This window comes from Plectropomus leopardus, chromosome 4 (assembly GCF_026936395.1).
Source record: "Plectropomus leopardus strain MGB_pleo_1.0 chromosome 4, ASM2693639v1, whole genome shotgun sequence".
In the NCBI taxonomy this organism is placed as follows: Eukaryota; Metazoa; Chordata; class Actinopteri; order Perciformes; family Serranidae; genus Plectropomus; species Plectropomus leopardus.
This window is the reverse complement of record NC_142179.1, coordinates 27273994-27286154: the sequence shown is the minus strand read 5'-3', so window position 1 is coordinate 27286154 and position 12161 is coordinate 27273994. Positions and strand designations below refer to the sequence as shown.

At 39.3% G+C, this 12161-nt stretch overlaps 1 protein-coding gene across 2 annotated transcripts in view; it reads left to right on the top strand.

Annotated features, from left to right (window-relative positions):
* trpm6 (transient receptor potential cation channel, subfamily M, member 6) overlaps positions 1 to 10701 on the top strand; it is a 118706-nt gene extending 108005 nt beyond the window's left edge. For both annotated transcript variants that reach the window (XR_015776478.1, XR_015776477.1), the window contains one exon: positions 6729 to 10701. The gene's annotated coding sequence lies outside the window, so the exon portion shown is untranslated. The remainder of the gene's footprint in view (positions 1 to 6728) is intronic.
* Positions 10702 to 12161: the final 1460 nt, after the last annotated feature.

The following is a 12161-nucleotide window of genomic DNA, read 5'->3' as shown; positions in this document are numbered from 1 at the left end:
GTCTATAATTTCATCAGAAAATCAATCGAGTTCTGAAGAAGACAAAAGGCCTAAGAGGAGGAGCAGCTGAACTTTTTTTGTGTTTGTTTCCACACTTTCCTCTCCGGCAGATGTCACAGTAAAAGTTGATGAGCTTCTCGTCCCGCATGTCTGTTGAGATGAGCTAGCTGGAGCGTCAGCTGAGGTTAAAGTGATGTGAAACCACACCTGAGACTTGAGGACTCCACTGTCGATTTCATTCGGCAGCTCTTTCGCTTTGTCATGCTGTGCGAGATTATGCTTTGATTTGGGAGCCTTGACAGTTCAAAAGCCCTGCACACGACTGGGTAGTGACTTCCGCTGAGTCCTCATAGAAAACTCAGTTCGCTGGTGTACTTCACTATACTTTAGTAAATGTGTCTGATTGTAAGCAAGTACTGCAAACAGTGGAGGATGTTTGCCCACAGCAGGACAGACATCAGAGCAGACTCTCCCCACAACTGAAATAAAAGCACAGATGTTATCAATTATCAAGGGCCTCGGAGACATTTTATGCTCATCACCCCTTCCCTTTGTTTAATTACAATCTTGTCCAGACTGTAGTCACTCTATCTTGTAAAGGAATAGCTCAACATTTTGGAAAAAAAATACTTAGAGAGTTAGATGAGAAGATTAATACCACACTCATGTGCTTTACTTATGAGGGTGCAGAGAGCAGACATCATAGCTTAGCATAAAGACTGGAAATGGGGAAACTGCTAGCCTGGCTGTTTCTAAAAAGGAACAAAATCTGCCTACCAGCACTTCAAAGGCTGAATAATATATCTTGTTTTTATAATCTGTAAACCAAAGTAAGAATGACAGTTTACTAGAGGTCATATGTGAGACTATTTCTTGGACTGATGCAGTAACTTCCTGGAGAAATGGCCAGGCATAGTGCAGCATTCAAGGTCTCTCTTTCTGCTTTTCACATCACAAAGCTCAAGGAAGTGGGATTTAACACCTCACTGTGCATGTGGATCCTTGACTTCCTGACAAGCAGACCCCAGATGACGTGAATGAGTGGACACACATCTTCCCCTCTCATCTTTCACACTGGAGCACCCCAGGGCTGCGTTTTGAGTCCTCTGCTGTACTCCCTGCACACACATGACTGTGTTGCCACTTCTGACTCCAACCCTATCAAGCTTGCTGATAACACAGCTGCGGTGGGCCAGATCAGATAAAAATGAAAAGTCCTACCTGAAAGAAGTACAGGACCTGACCTACTGGTGTCAGGACAAAGACCAACTCCTGAACGTCAGCAAATCTAAAGAGGTGATATTGGACTTTGGGAAGAGGCAGCAAAGGAACTATACTTCCCTACATATCAATGGGTCCTCATGTAGACATCCTCAAATACCTTGTTTCCACATCAATGAGGGCCTGGCCTGGATACTGACTCATAAGTGCGGAAGGCAAGGCACAGACTGGTTCACCTTGGACTCCTGAGGATGTTTAGGGTATCCCCTCAAATACTGATAAATTTCAACTCGATCACGATCAAGAGCGTTCTGACGGGGATATCACAGCCTAATACAGAAACAGCATCGAACAAGCTATAGGTGCTCCAAGAATAAGGCCAGGAGAATCATTAAAAATCCCAACCACCCGGATAACAGCCTTTTCTCCCTGTTGAGGTCAGGAAGAAGGTAAAGGTTACACCAGGCCAGCACTTACAGGCTCAGGAGGAGTTTCTACCCTCAGGTTACAAGGATCTCACATAAAGACCCTGCCTAAGACTGCCAAATCATTCACATATCTTCATTATCGCAGTATTTGTTTTAAAGGCGCTGACTGGATTTGACTGGAATCGTATCTCATATGATTTCAGGTGACAAATAAATCTATTCATTCATTCATTCCTAGAAAATGTCAAACTATTCCCCAAACAACCAGTATATATTCCTGCCTATATCTCAGTGCCTTTCATTGTCATTTTCTTGTACACGACGCTCAGCATCTTCCTCTATTTCTCTTTTTCTGCCTGTCTGTTTGTTCTAGTGACATGAGCAACATGATTCAATGATGAATGTGTCAAGATTTATTTTCCCTGTCTGTTTCCCTTCTTTTTCAATTTTTGCTTGGCAGCGACGGAGGCTGTCAGCATGTAAAAAGATCACTTTTTTTGCAAAAGAATCAAGCCATTGCTCAAGTGCCCTTGAGCAAGACAATAAAACTCCAGGCAGTACTACTATAGCCCTGATGATGACCCTGACCTTTGACCTTTACTGTAAAGAATAATCTCCCTCCGGAAATCAAAGCTTTTAGTCTGACTTGTTTTGTTGATGGTGTGTGTAGGAGGAAGAGGAACAGAAGGAGCATCAGAGGCAACAATGTCCAATGACATAACAGAAATAGAATGTGATAATAATAATAATGGACTGATGATGACGCCCGCTGATAATGACACCCCTGGGAGACAGAGAAACAGCCTCACATCAGCGTGGTTTTCAAGTCCTCTCTGTCACCGCGTTCAGTTTGTGAACGTGACGCACATCTAGACTGACACACTGAATAATGGAGAGGTAAGATGGGAAGGGAGAGGAGAGTGAGCGACAGTGGTACAGGAGGAGACGGATAAACAGAGATGCAGACAAAGATGGAGGGATGGAGGAAGTTGATGGTGGAGGATAGGACTGTCACCAAGACTCTGTTAATGATGTACAGATGGCCTGTGAGTCTCCCCTCCCCACACCAGTAATCTAATGAGGAGACGTGGATTACCGTTAACTCAGATTAATTTTTAACATGGTGGAGGAGACGGTGATGACAGCCATGATTATTATCATTACCATAATCATTCCCACTTTGTCTGCTACTCTGTGTGTGTGTGCGGTTTATTAGAATGTCTGTGTGTGTGTGTGTGTGTGTTGTCACGTGGCGTTGAAAATACTGTACGCACGCTTGCGAGAGGTTTTTATGAACCTTGTTCATTTGCATGGAGTCTAGACATGACATCACGTCATCATCCTTTTGTTTTTCATAAACAATATGTATTGACCCTCAGTCAGGCCGGGGCAACATCTCTACATGTAAGACCAGCAGAAAACACAACAAAACATAAAAGGCCTTTTGTCTTAGGATGAGCAGACGAGGAGGGGATCAGGAAACTGTATTCCCACTTCCTCGCCTCTCAAAAGGGTGTAAAGTGGAGTTTCATGAAGTTAAGAATGCATGGATAATGGGACGAGAGGAGGAGGGAGGGAACCAGAAGGAATGAGAGGAGTTGAATGTTCGGTAATTAAAAAAAACAATGTTAGGTGAAGGTTTGGGGGAAGATATTTCAGACTGGAACATTAAGGATGAAGATGTGTTTGTGGGAGTTTTTTTTTAAAATTTACAGTAATCATTTGGGTATCACAAGGCTGTTCATTTAGGTATGATGCAAAAACAATGCAGAGGCATTATCACATGTGAGTAATTCTTTATCTGATACCTGTTGGCAGGTCAGACGGCAGCAAACTGATTTGGTCATAGTATAACAGCAAATTACACATGAGGGAAAAATGTAAGTGTGGGGGTTGGGAAAACTTTGTGTGTTCTCTGAGTGTGTGTGTGTGTGTGTGTGTGTGTGTGTGTGTGCGTGCGTGCGTGCATGTAGTTGGGGGTTAGGCAGAGTCAGACAGTGTCTAATCCTCGCATCGCTCTCTCTTACAACAACAATAACGTGGGATGAGACAAGATAAAACAGTCTCAGTCATTGTTGCCTCAGACAATGAATTAAACTGTTGTTTGTTGTTTAATATGGGCCTGGATCGCACTGAGCATGCTCAGTAAGCACTAATACGACACTAACACGTATGACCATTTACTGGAAATAAGATTACACAATGTCAGGCTAACTTATTTACTGTAAAACGCTTTTAATCCTTTATCAAGGTTAACTGGAAGGTTACATTGGACAAAAGACCAGTTTACCATCCGGGTTTGAAAGAATATTTACCTATAGATAACAATGCATTCATAGTAAAAACTGAAAAATACAGCTTTTTTAAAAAATTTTGAATGCAACAGAGTTGAGTAATTTGAAGTCCTATTTTAGTGGTACCATTACTGTTTCCTGTAGTGTATAAGAGCCAGTAAATGTGTTCAATGCCAAGTGCACAAAAAAAGACTTAAATGATTCTAATGTTCTTTAAATAGAAGATGTTTTTTTTATTTTCTTTTTTTATTGAAGAAAAAATGTACCGCGCTCAGCGTATCTCGTCGTCATCATACCTCTTACCTCGTCTCCATCTCAGGGCATAGACACTGCATCACTGACACATTTAAGTATTGTTAAACATCGTTAGTGTTATAGAGATGTCATCGTTAAGCACACTCACGGGCGCACACATTCATGATCATACACTGCATACCAGCCTGCTGATTCGGGATCATTGACGCAGGGATGTGGATGAAGGCATTGGGTAGCAAGAGGCAGAGCTGTCACTTTGCCTGTCTGTATGTCTGTGCTGAGGCGTGTGTGTGTGTGTGTGTGTGTGTGTGTGTGTGTGTGTGTGTGTGTGTGTGTGTGTGTGTGTGTATGTATGTGTGTGAGGGGGTTTTCTTAATAAGCAGGTCCCTAAAAGCGCGCCGATTACCCCAATTAAACTGTGTTCCCATCACCGTCTCTGGGTCCCGGGGCCCCGAGAGCCTGTTAGCCTGTCTGAAAGAGTTGACAATAGGCCAGCCTGACACACCCAGTCAACTACACCCTCTCTCTCTCTCTCTCTCTCTCTCTCTCTCTCTCTCACACACACACACACACACACACACACACACACACACACACACACACACCGACACACACAAACACATAAGAGCAGTTGAAGATCTCCACCATAATAAATTCCTTACAAACTAATTGCATGCTAAAATCTTGCTTTCTTATACCACTGGTAGAGGTGTCTGTTCTCTCTAAGTATTCTCAATTCCTGCATTTTCAACATGAAAAGTAGAAAAAAAGAAGAGCTCTTTTATTTGTCAGTGTTTACACACACACACACACACACACACACACAAAATTCTGCTCTGTTGTAGGACGTACTGTGAAACTAATATCACAAAATTGCTGTTGTTCTCACAGACATGTAAAAATGGTAAAATAATACTTGAAGCATGCAGCTTAGGCTCTTGTTGTGTGACAAATCAAACAAATATTTAAATCTCTCGTAGTTAAGACTCAGCCCAGCAGGCATTTATAAAAAGCACAATGCCCAAGTTCGAAGCCAATAAAAATGTGCACCACAACTTTCAGAGTACAATACGGAGTAAGAAAAATTATTTTGAGATAACCCAGGAAAGTGTTTCTAAAAGATATTTAAATATGATTTAACAACATGATGCCTGTAGCACCTACAGATGACACTGACTTTCAAAAATGATGAAGCCCACTAAATTGACATCAATTCAACATCAAACTGTCTGACACGGATGATCCAATGATTCATTTATAGAGCCAAATAGTTTCTCCCTCTTTTCTTACAGTGTAGAGAGGAAATAAGTCACAGCAAGAAAACAGTGAGGAGGAAGGAACACTGAGCTGAATTGGTTTTCAAGTAGTTTAATGTAACATGTCTGTCAGGCACTCTTTAAATGTCCATTGTGTAGTATTTATGGGGATATATTGGAAGAAATTGGGCATAATATTTATAACTATGATTTTATTGGTTACATTCACCTGGAAATAGGAATTTTGTTTTTGTTACCTAATCTTCCTAAGGAGAGAGTTCTCTACCATGTTTACCAAGAAAGGACAAACCAAACATTGGCTCTAGTTAGAGCCATTCACGTTTTTACGTTTTTGTGTTGGCCACAGTAGTTTTACTACATGGTTGGCACAGTAATGTGGAGTAATGATGTCCTGAGCAGAGAAAAGTCACAGACCCCCGTGTGTGCATTGTAATCCAGGCTTCTCTGTTTACTGGTAGCCAGTTTGGCAGCTGCATTGCACTGCGCATATACGTTCGTTACAGGCGGCTATTGCTGTGATGGTGTCATTGCCAAAGTATAAGACCCACTGTCTGCTCCCCCTCCCCAGGGTAAGTCCATCAGCTCTGTCACCACTGTTGCTGTTGTTAGCACTAGTAGCTGCTAACTGCTGGCTGCATCAACTCCATGTTGCAGACAATGCTGGCTCAGATTCAGAATCATAAATATACTCTGAATGTTGTATTGAGCTGCTTTAATGTAATTTTTTCATTTCTGCATATAACTCTGAGAGGAAAAAAAGCAAAAAAGCAAAATAACAAAATAATATTAAACAAATTGTGTATGTAATGGAAACAGATTTAGCTAGTAATCCATGACATGAATTAAATCATGCCTTTGCACCCTCCTGGTCCGCAATTGCTGCATTGGCTTACTGCAAAAATATCCAACTGGAGATTTTATCCCAATAATTGTTAATCTGAATACATTCAGCTCCTAATATCTTACAAAACAGTAGTGGATGAAAACACACAATTTGCATTTTTTTTTATTGTTGGTTAAAGTGTGCATCACATTGGGATGTAAGCCTGACTTTTGTGTCTGAGCCACAGCACAGCTGTCACCTGAACGTAGTCCATCCACAACTAACTGCATCACAACTAATGTTTGGCATCAGATGAAAATCTGAAATGAAAACTCCAAAGTTTATCTGACATTGTGTTGGCAAGACTTGCAGATATTTTGACTGCATGTCTTACTGTTTGACTTTCTCTCTCTTCTTCTTCCTCACACAGAAGCACGCACATACTGCTCTCTTTCACACACGCAGACAGCAGCGGTGTCATCTCTGAGCGCTGTGGTCCCATGCTGTCGTCTGGCTGTCACAACCCCAGTGTTGGGCCTGCTGTTCGGGAGAGAAGCCTGCATTGGGCAGATCCTATTTAGACAGATTAAAAAATCCATGTCCAGCTGTCTACATCAGTCAACACACTGCCTCTGTGATGGTTCCACCAGATACACCATCGCTCGACTGTATCGCTGCCTCTCTCTTTCTCTCTATCCCGCATCCATCTCTTTATCTGGATGCCTTATCTTCTCTGTCTCTCTGTCTCCACTCTGCTTATTCTACCGCTCATCTTTATTTTTGCTGCCATTTCCCTGTGAGACTATGATTTAGTGCTTGAAGCATGGGAGCTGCTGTCACAGGGGTTTTAGCAGTTGAATTAGATTAAGCAGAGCACAACAAATGCTGGTGGGGATGAGTTGGCTTTTCTCGGCAGCGTGGCGCTGTAAGCCTTTTTTCCCCCTCAAAGACTGCAGAGATACACAAGTGGTGTGGCTTTCAAGGTACAGGGTAAGATAGAGGGGCTAAACTGTTTCCCTTTTGTCTCACAGATGACACATCAACACTTACATGAATGGTAATACAAGATTAGTTTAGCCGTGAAGCAACAGGAAAATGGGATGTGTAGGACCATGCTGTACATATCATTGAAGCGATTTAAATGCAACAAAACAATATGTACAGTACGGCTTTGCACCAAAATTAAGACAGAAACACTTTGAGGTACCCAAAGCAAGTATAGATTCGTTATTTTAAATTCTGCATGAAAACCTTATTGGATTGGACATGGCGGCTCAGCTGTGTGCGTGCGCAGCTGTGCACGTGTATTCACATGCATTTGCTTGCAGAGCTCTAAGCACTGGAGCATGCATGAATTCATATCTGTAATGTAGTGTGCATTTTGAATGTGATTGTTGTGTGTGTGTGAGATAGGGGAAGAGAGAGAAAGAGAGGCAGAGAGACCCCCATTAGTAGCTCTGGCCCGAGGCTGAATCCCTGATGATGTCAAACAGTGTAGTAATGGTCCTGTGTATCCCCCTCTGTCCTCTGGTCTGTTCATCCTCCACTCCCTTCCTCCACAGATCTCCACCCTTCCTCTCCAATTTGCTCCATCACCTCGTCGCTTCTTGTTTTCTCCACATCAACACACCCATCATATATACATTAATGTTGTAAAGTGGCAGGTAGTTGGATATCTGAATTTGTGAGACCATGCAGGCTTAAATTTATGTCTATAGCTAAAAGGGTTTTTTGAGAAAAAGGAAGTCATCCGTTTACATTTATACCTTGGTGGCTTTAGAAACTGGATCTAAAATCTCTGTCTGTGTTGTGTTTTTCTTGGTTGTGTGCATATGTGTGTGTGTTTGGTTTTTTGTGTTATTTCTGTTCAACATTACACATGGTGTTGTTGAATCATAAAGGTCATGGAGTTCCTTGGAAGGAAAACAGAAGACTATTTAATTGGTACACTTAAAGAATTCCTATTGATTGCAAGTCAGTGTTCAACACACACAAAAAAAACAACAGGCTGGCATACAATTAAACAAATACAGCAAATACCATTACAATTACTGAATATACTGGTAATGAATATTTGCTTTAAGTTTAAAATAAATGGTTAAAGTATATAATATATTGAAAAAAAACAACCCAAAAAAGATGAAACCTACCATGAAAAAGTCAGAGTATAATATGTTTTCCTAAATAGCATGAAAAGTCATAGTATAGTATGATGAAAATACCATAAAAAAGTTGTATTATATGTCATCCAAAATAGCATAAAAAAGTTGCAGTTTACTATGTCATCCAAAATAGAACAAAAAGGTCACAATATAATATGTCATTGAAAAAATTTAAAAGTCATAGTATAATATGTCGTCCAAAATAACATTAAAAGTCAAGTCAAAGTGTAGTAAATTGATAGTATATTATGCTGTTCAAACTAGCACCAAAAAGTCAGTAAAATGGTCCTACAGTAAAAGTCCTTACAGTAAACATCAACATGCCTGTGGTAAAACCTTCTTGCATCTTTCCCCCAAGAATTTAATGCTCTCATCAAATCACTTAGCTTATCCACCAATAAAGAAATATAAAGCTTTTAGAAAACTATCCATTTTTTAACTGAATCCTCTGACTGAATAAACCTCTTCATCTGTATGCCTCACATACCCCAATTTATCTTCATTTTTTGTTTTCATTTATTTGATTTTATTTGTCCATATAATTTGTGTTATTTGTATTCTCATGCACATATGTATCATATTTATATACGTTTCAGATATGTTAATTTTTTTTCTGTGTTGCGTGATTTACCTGATGTTTTGTACGTGTTCACACTGTCAAAAAAAGTCATATTGAAACCAGTATGTTGGCCAATCTCAAAAGTTCATTTAAAGCCAATATAAGCCTATACAGTAACATGCCAATATTATTGTGTATCCCTAGAATAGTTTGTTATTCAAAAGAGAAGGAAAAAGGTCATTGTGTGGTAAGCCACCCAAATAAGTATGAAAAAGTCATACTTAGGTATGTTGTGCAAAAAGCCATCGAAAGTCATCCATTATAGCATGAAAAAGGACTTAGTATAGTGTGATGTCAAAAAAGCACAAAAGCTGTAGAAGGGATGTAGGATATTGGATTTTTTTCTGATTTAAGAATGTCATCTGTCCAAAATCTTGAAAAAAAGTCATAGTACAGCATGTCATCTAAAATCATGAAAAAACATCACTGTATGGCATGTCATCCAAAATCATGAAAGAAAGTCATAGTATATCATGTTGTCCAAAATCATGAAATAAAAAACGTAATACTATAGCATGTTGTCCAAAGTCATGAAAAAATAAGACATACTATAGCATGTCATCGAAAATCATGGAAAAGGTCATAGCATAAAATGTTGTCGAAAATCAGGAATACAGGCCATATTATAGCATGATGTCCAAAATCATGAAAATATGTCATAGTATAGCATGTCATCCAAAACCATGACCGTCATAATATAGCATGTGGAAAAAACGACCCAAGACAACATACTATAGTATGTCGAAAAATGGAAAAATATGACTTGATGAAAATACAGCTGAAAATCACATACAATAGAATGTTAAATAAACAGCCAAAAACATCATAGTTTAGCATGTTGTAAAAACTACCGAAAGCGTCATAGGACAGTATGTCAAAAAATGTCAAAATATGACATGCCGAAAAAACGTCTGAAAACCACGTAGTATAGCATATTGAGGAACGTCATAATATAACATGTAAAAAAATAGCCCAAAACATCATGACATACCATAACTTTTGACTCTTCCATATCTTCCTTATGATGCAAAAAGGGAAAAACTTATCTTGCTGTCTCCAATTGAGAATGGTTTTATGTCAAATATTTATGCAGATATTATGCAATTAACTGATGATAATTTACATCAAGTTAAGTCTAAATGCAAAGAAGGACTGAGGATGGATCTGTCAGATGATCTGTGGAAAGATACTTTACGAAACACCAACTAATCTTTCTCATGTGCATGGTTTAGTTTAATTCAGTTGGATGTAGTGCACAAACTCCACTTTGCAAAACCAGATTAGCTGAAGTATACCCTGACTCTAATCCAAAATGTTACTGTTGTGGTGAGCTTTAAGCACATTTTATGCATATGTTTTGGTCCTGTTCGCAGCTGCAGCATTTCTGGTCCTCTGTGTTTACCACCTTGTCTGCTGTCTTATGTGTACCTCTACGGCATGCCCGTTGCTGGCCATATTTGGTGTACGGGATGTCAGTACAGAGAGATTATTGCCTTTACAACACTCTTAGCCAGAAGAAGGTTACTGCTCTCCAAACCCACCCTCTTTTTCATCCTGGCTTAATGATGCAATGCTTTTTCTAAGCCTGAAAAAAAATAAAATTCTTTCTCATTGGAACTGTTCTTTAAACTATGGAGTCCATTTATTGAATATTTTAATAACCTGTCAATCGCTCCTCACAATTAGAACTCAAATCCTTATTCTGCTAAAATTCATGTATAATCTCTACTATGGATGCACAATATTGGATTTTCTTTATTTTTACTGTTCTATTTTTATTCCCAATATTTTATACTATCTAAATTTTCAATACCTCAATATGTATGACAGTAGTGACGGTAATCGGGCCACACTGGGTGCGGCTGGCGATGGGCAGAAGCAGCAGATGTGAGCAGATAGCAGCAAATGATAGCAGCTATAAGCAAATTATTGACATTGATATTGATATATAAGCTGTTTGTTTGTTTGCTTGTTTGTTCCTCCACCTGATTTTGGTAATCATTGAGTCTATTCTGTGGCGGAGCTGATACTCTGTGGGTGCTCCTGTCATGGTAGCCCACCAGCAGATGGAGACATGGGACTCAATGCTTTTCCGTATATGCGATATTAAATTACTGAACACAATCAGGTACTGATTAATTAATATTGTCATGTATCCTTAATCTGTACTGCCATACAACCCAAGATTATCATGTATTCTTTGTGTAAGTATTCTGGTGCCTATGAAAACTGAAATCTGTATAGCCAACACTTTCTAATTCCATGACGGGTCTACCTATGGAGAAAATACTAATGGGTTGCAACAGGTTACAGGTCTGGTGAGGAGAGCTGAGATTATCTCAGGTTGCTTGCAATCAAAATGAATGACAAGAAGGTGTGTGATGAGCTGCAGGTGAGTATGCCTGAACAGAGTGGTATTTTCTGTCATTTCGACATGCTTAATTATGACATTTTTGACCCTTTTTTGTCTTCATTTCCACATTCATACTAGGACACGTGTCTACAAGCTTTAATATGCCATTTTCAGGCATTTTTAAGACGGCTTTTTTTTTCGGCAAACTATACCTTTTTTTTTTTTAAAAATGCTAAATAATGAGGTTGTTGTTATTCATTTGCCTTTATTTCCACTTTGTATACTATGACGCATCTCTAACAGCTATGGTATGTCATTTTCAGCCATTTTTGCCACACGTCAAAATTTTACATTTTTGCCATACTATTGTTTGGGATTTTTTCAACATGCTAAATTCTGATGTTTTTGGCCTTTGTTTACACTTTGTATCATATGACGCTACAAGCTATAATATGTAATTTTCAGCCATTTTTGGGAGAAGTCAGAATTTGACTTTTTGCGACATAGTATAGTATTGCCTTTTTGGCCATTGTTTGGACATGCGAACGTTTTTGGCATTTTTTTGCCGTCGTTTCAACTTCGTATAATATGACACATTTCTACAAGCTATAATATGTCATTTTCAGCCATTTTTGGGACATGTCAAAATTTGACGTTTTTGCCATAATATAGTATGCGAGTTTTGGACATTTTTTTCATCATGCTAAATTATGACGTTTTTGGACGTTT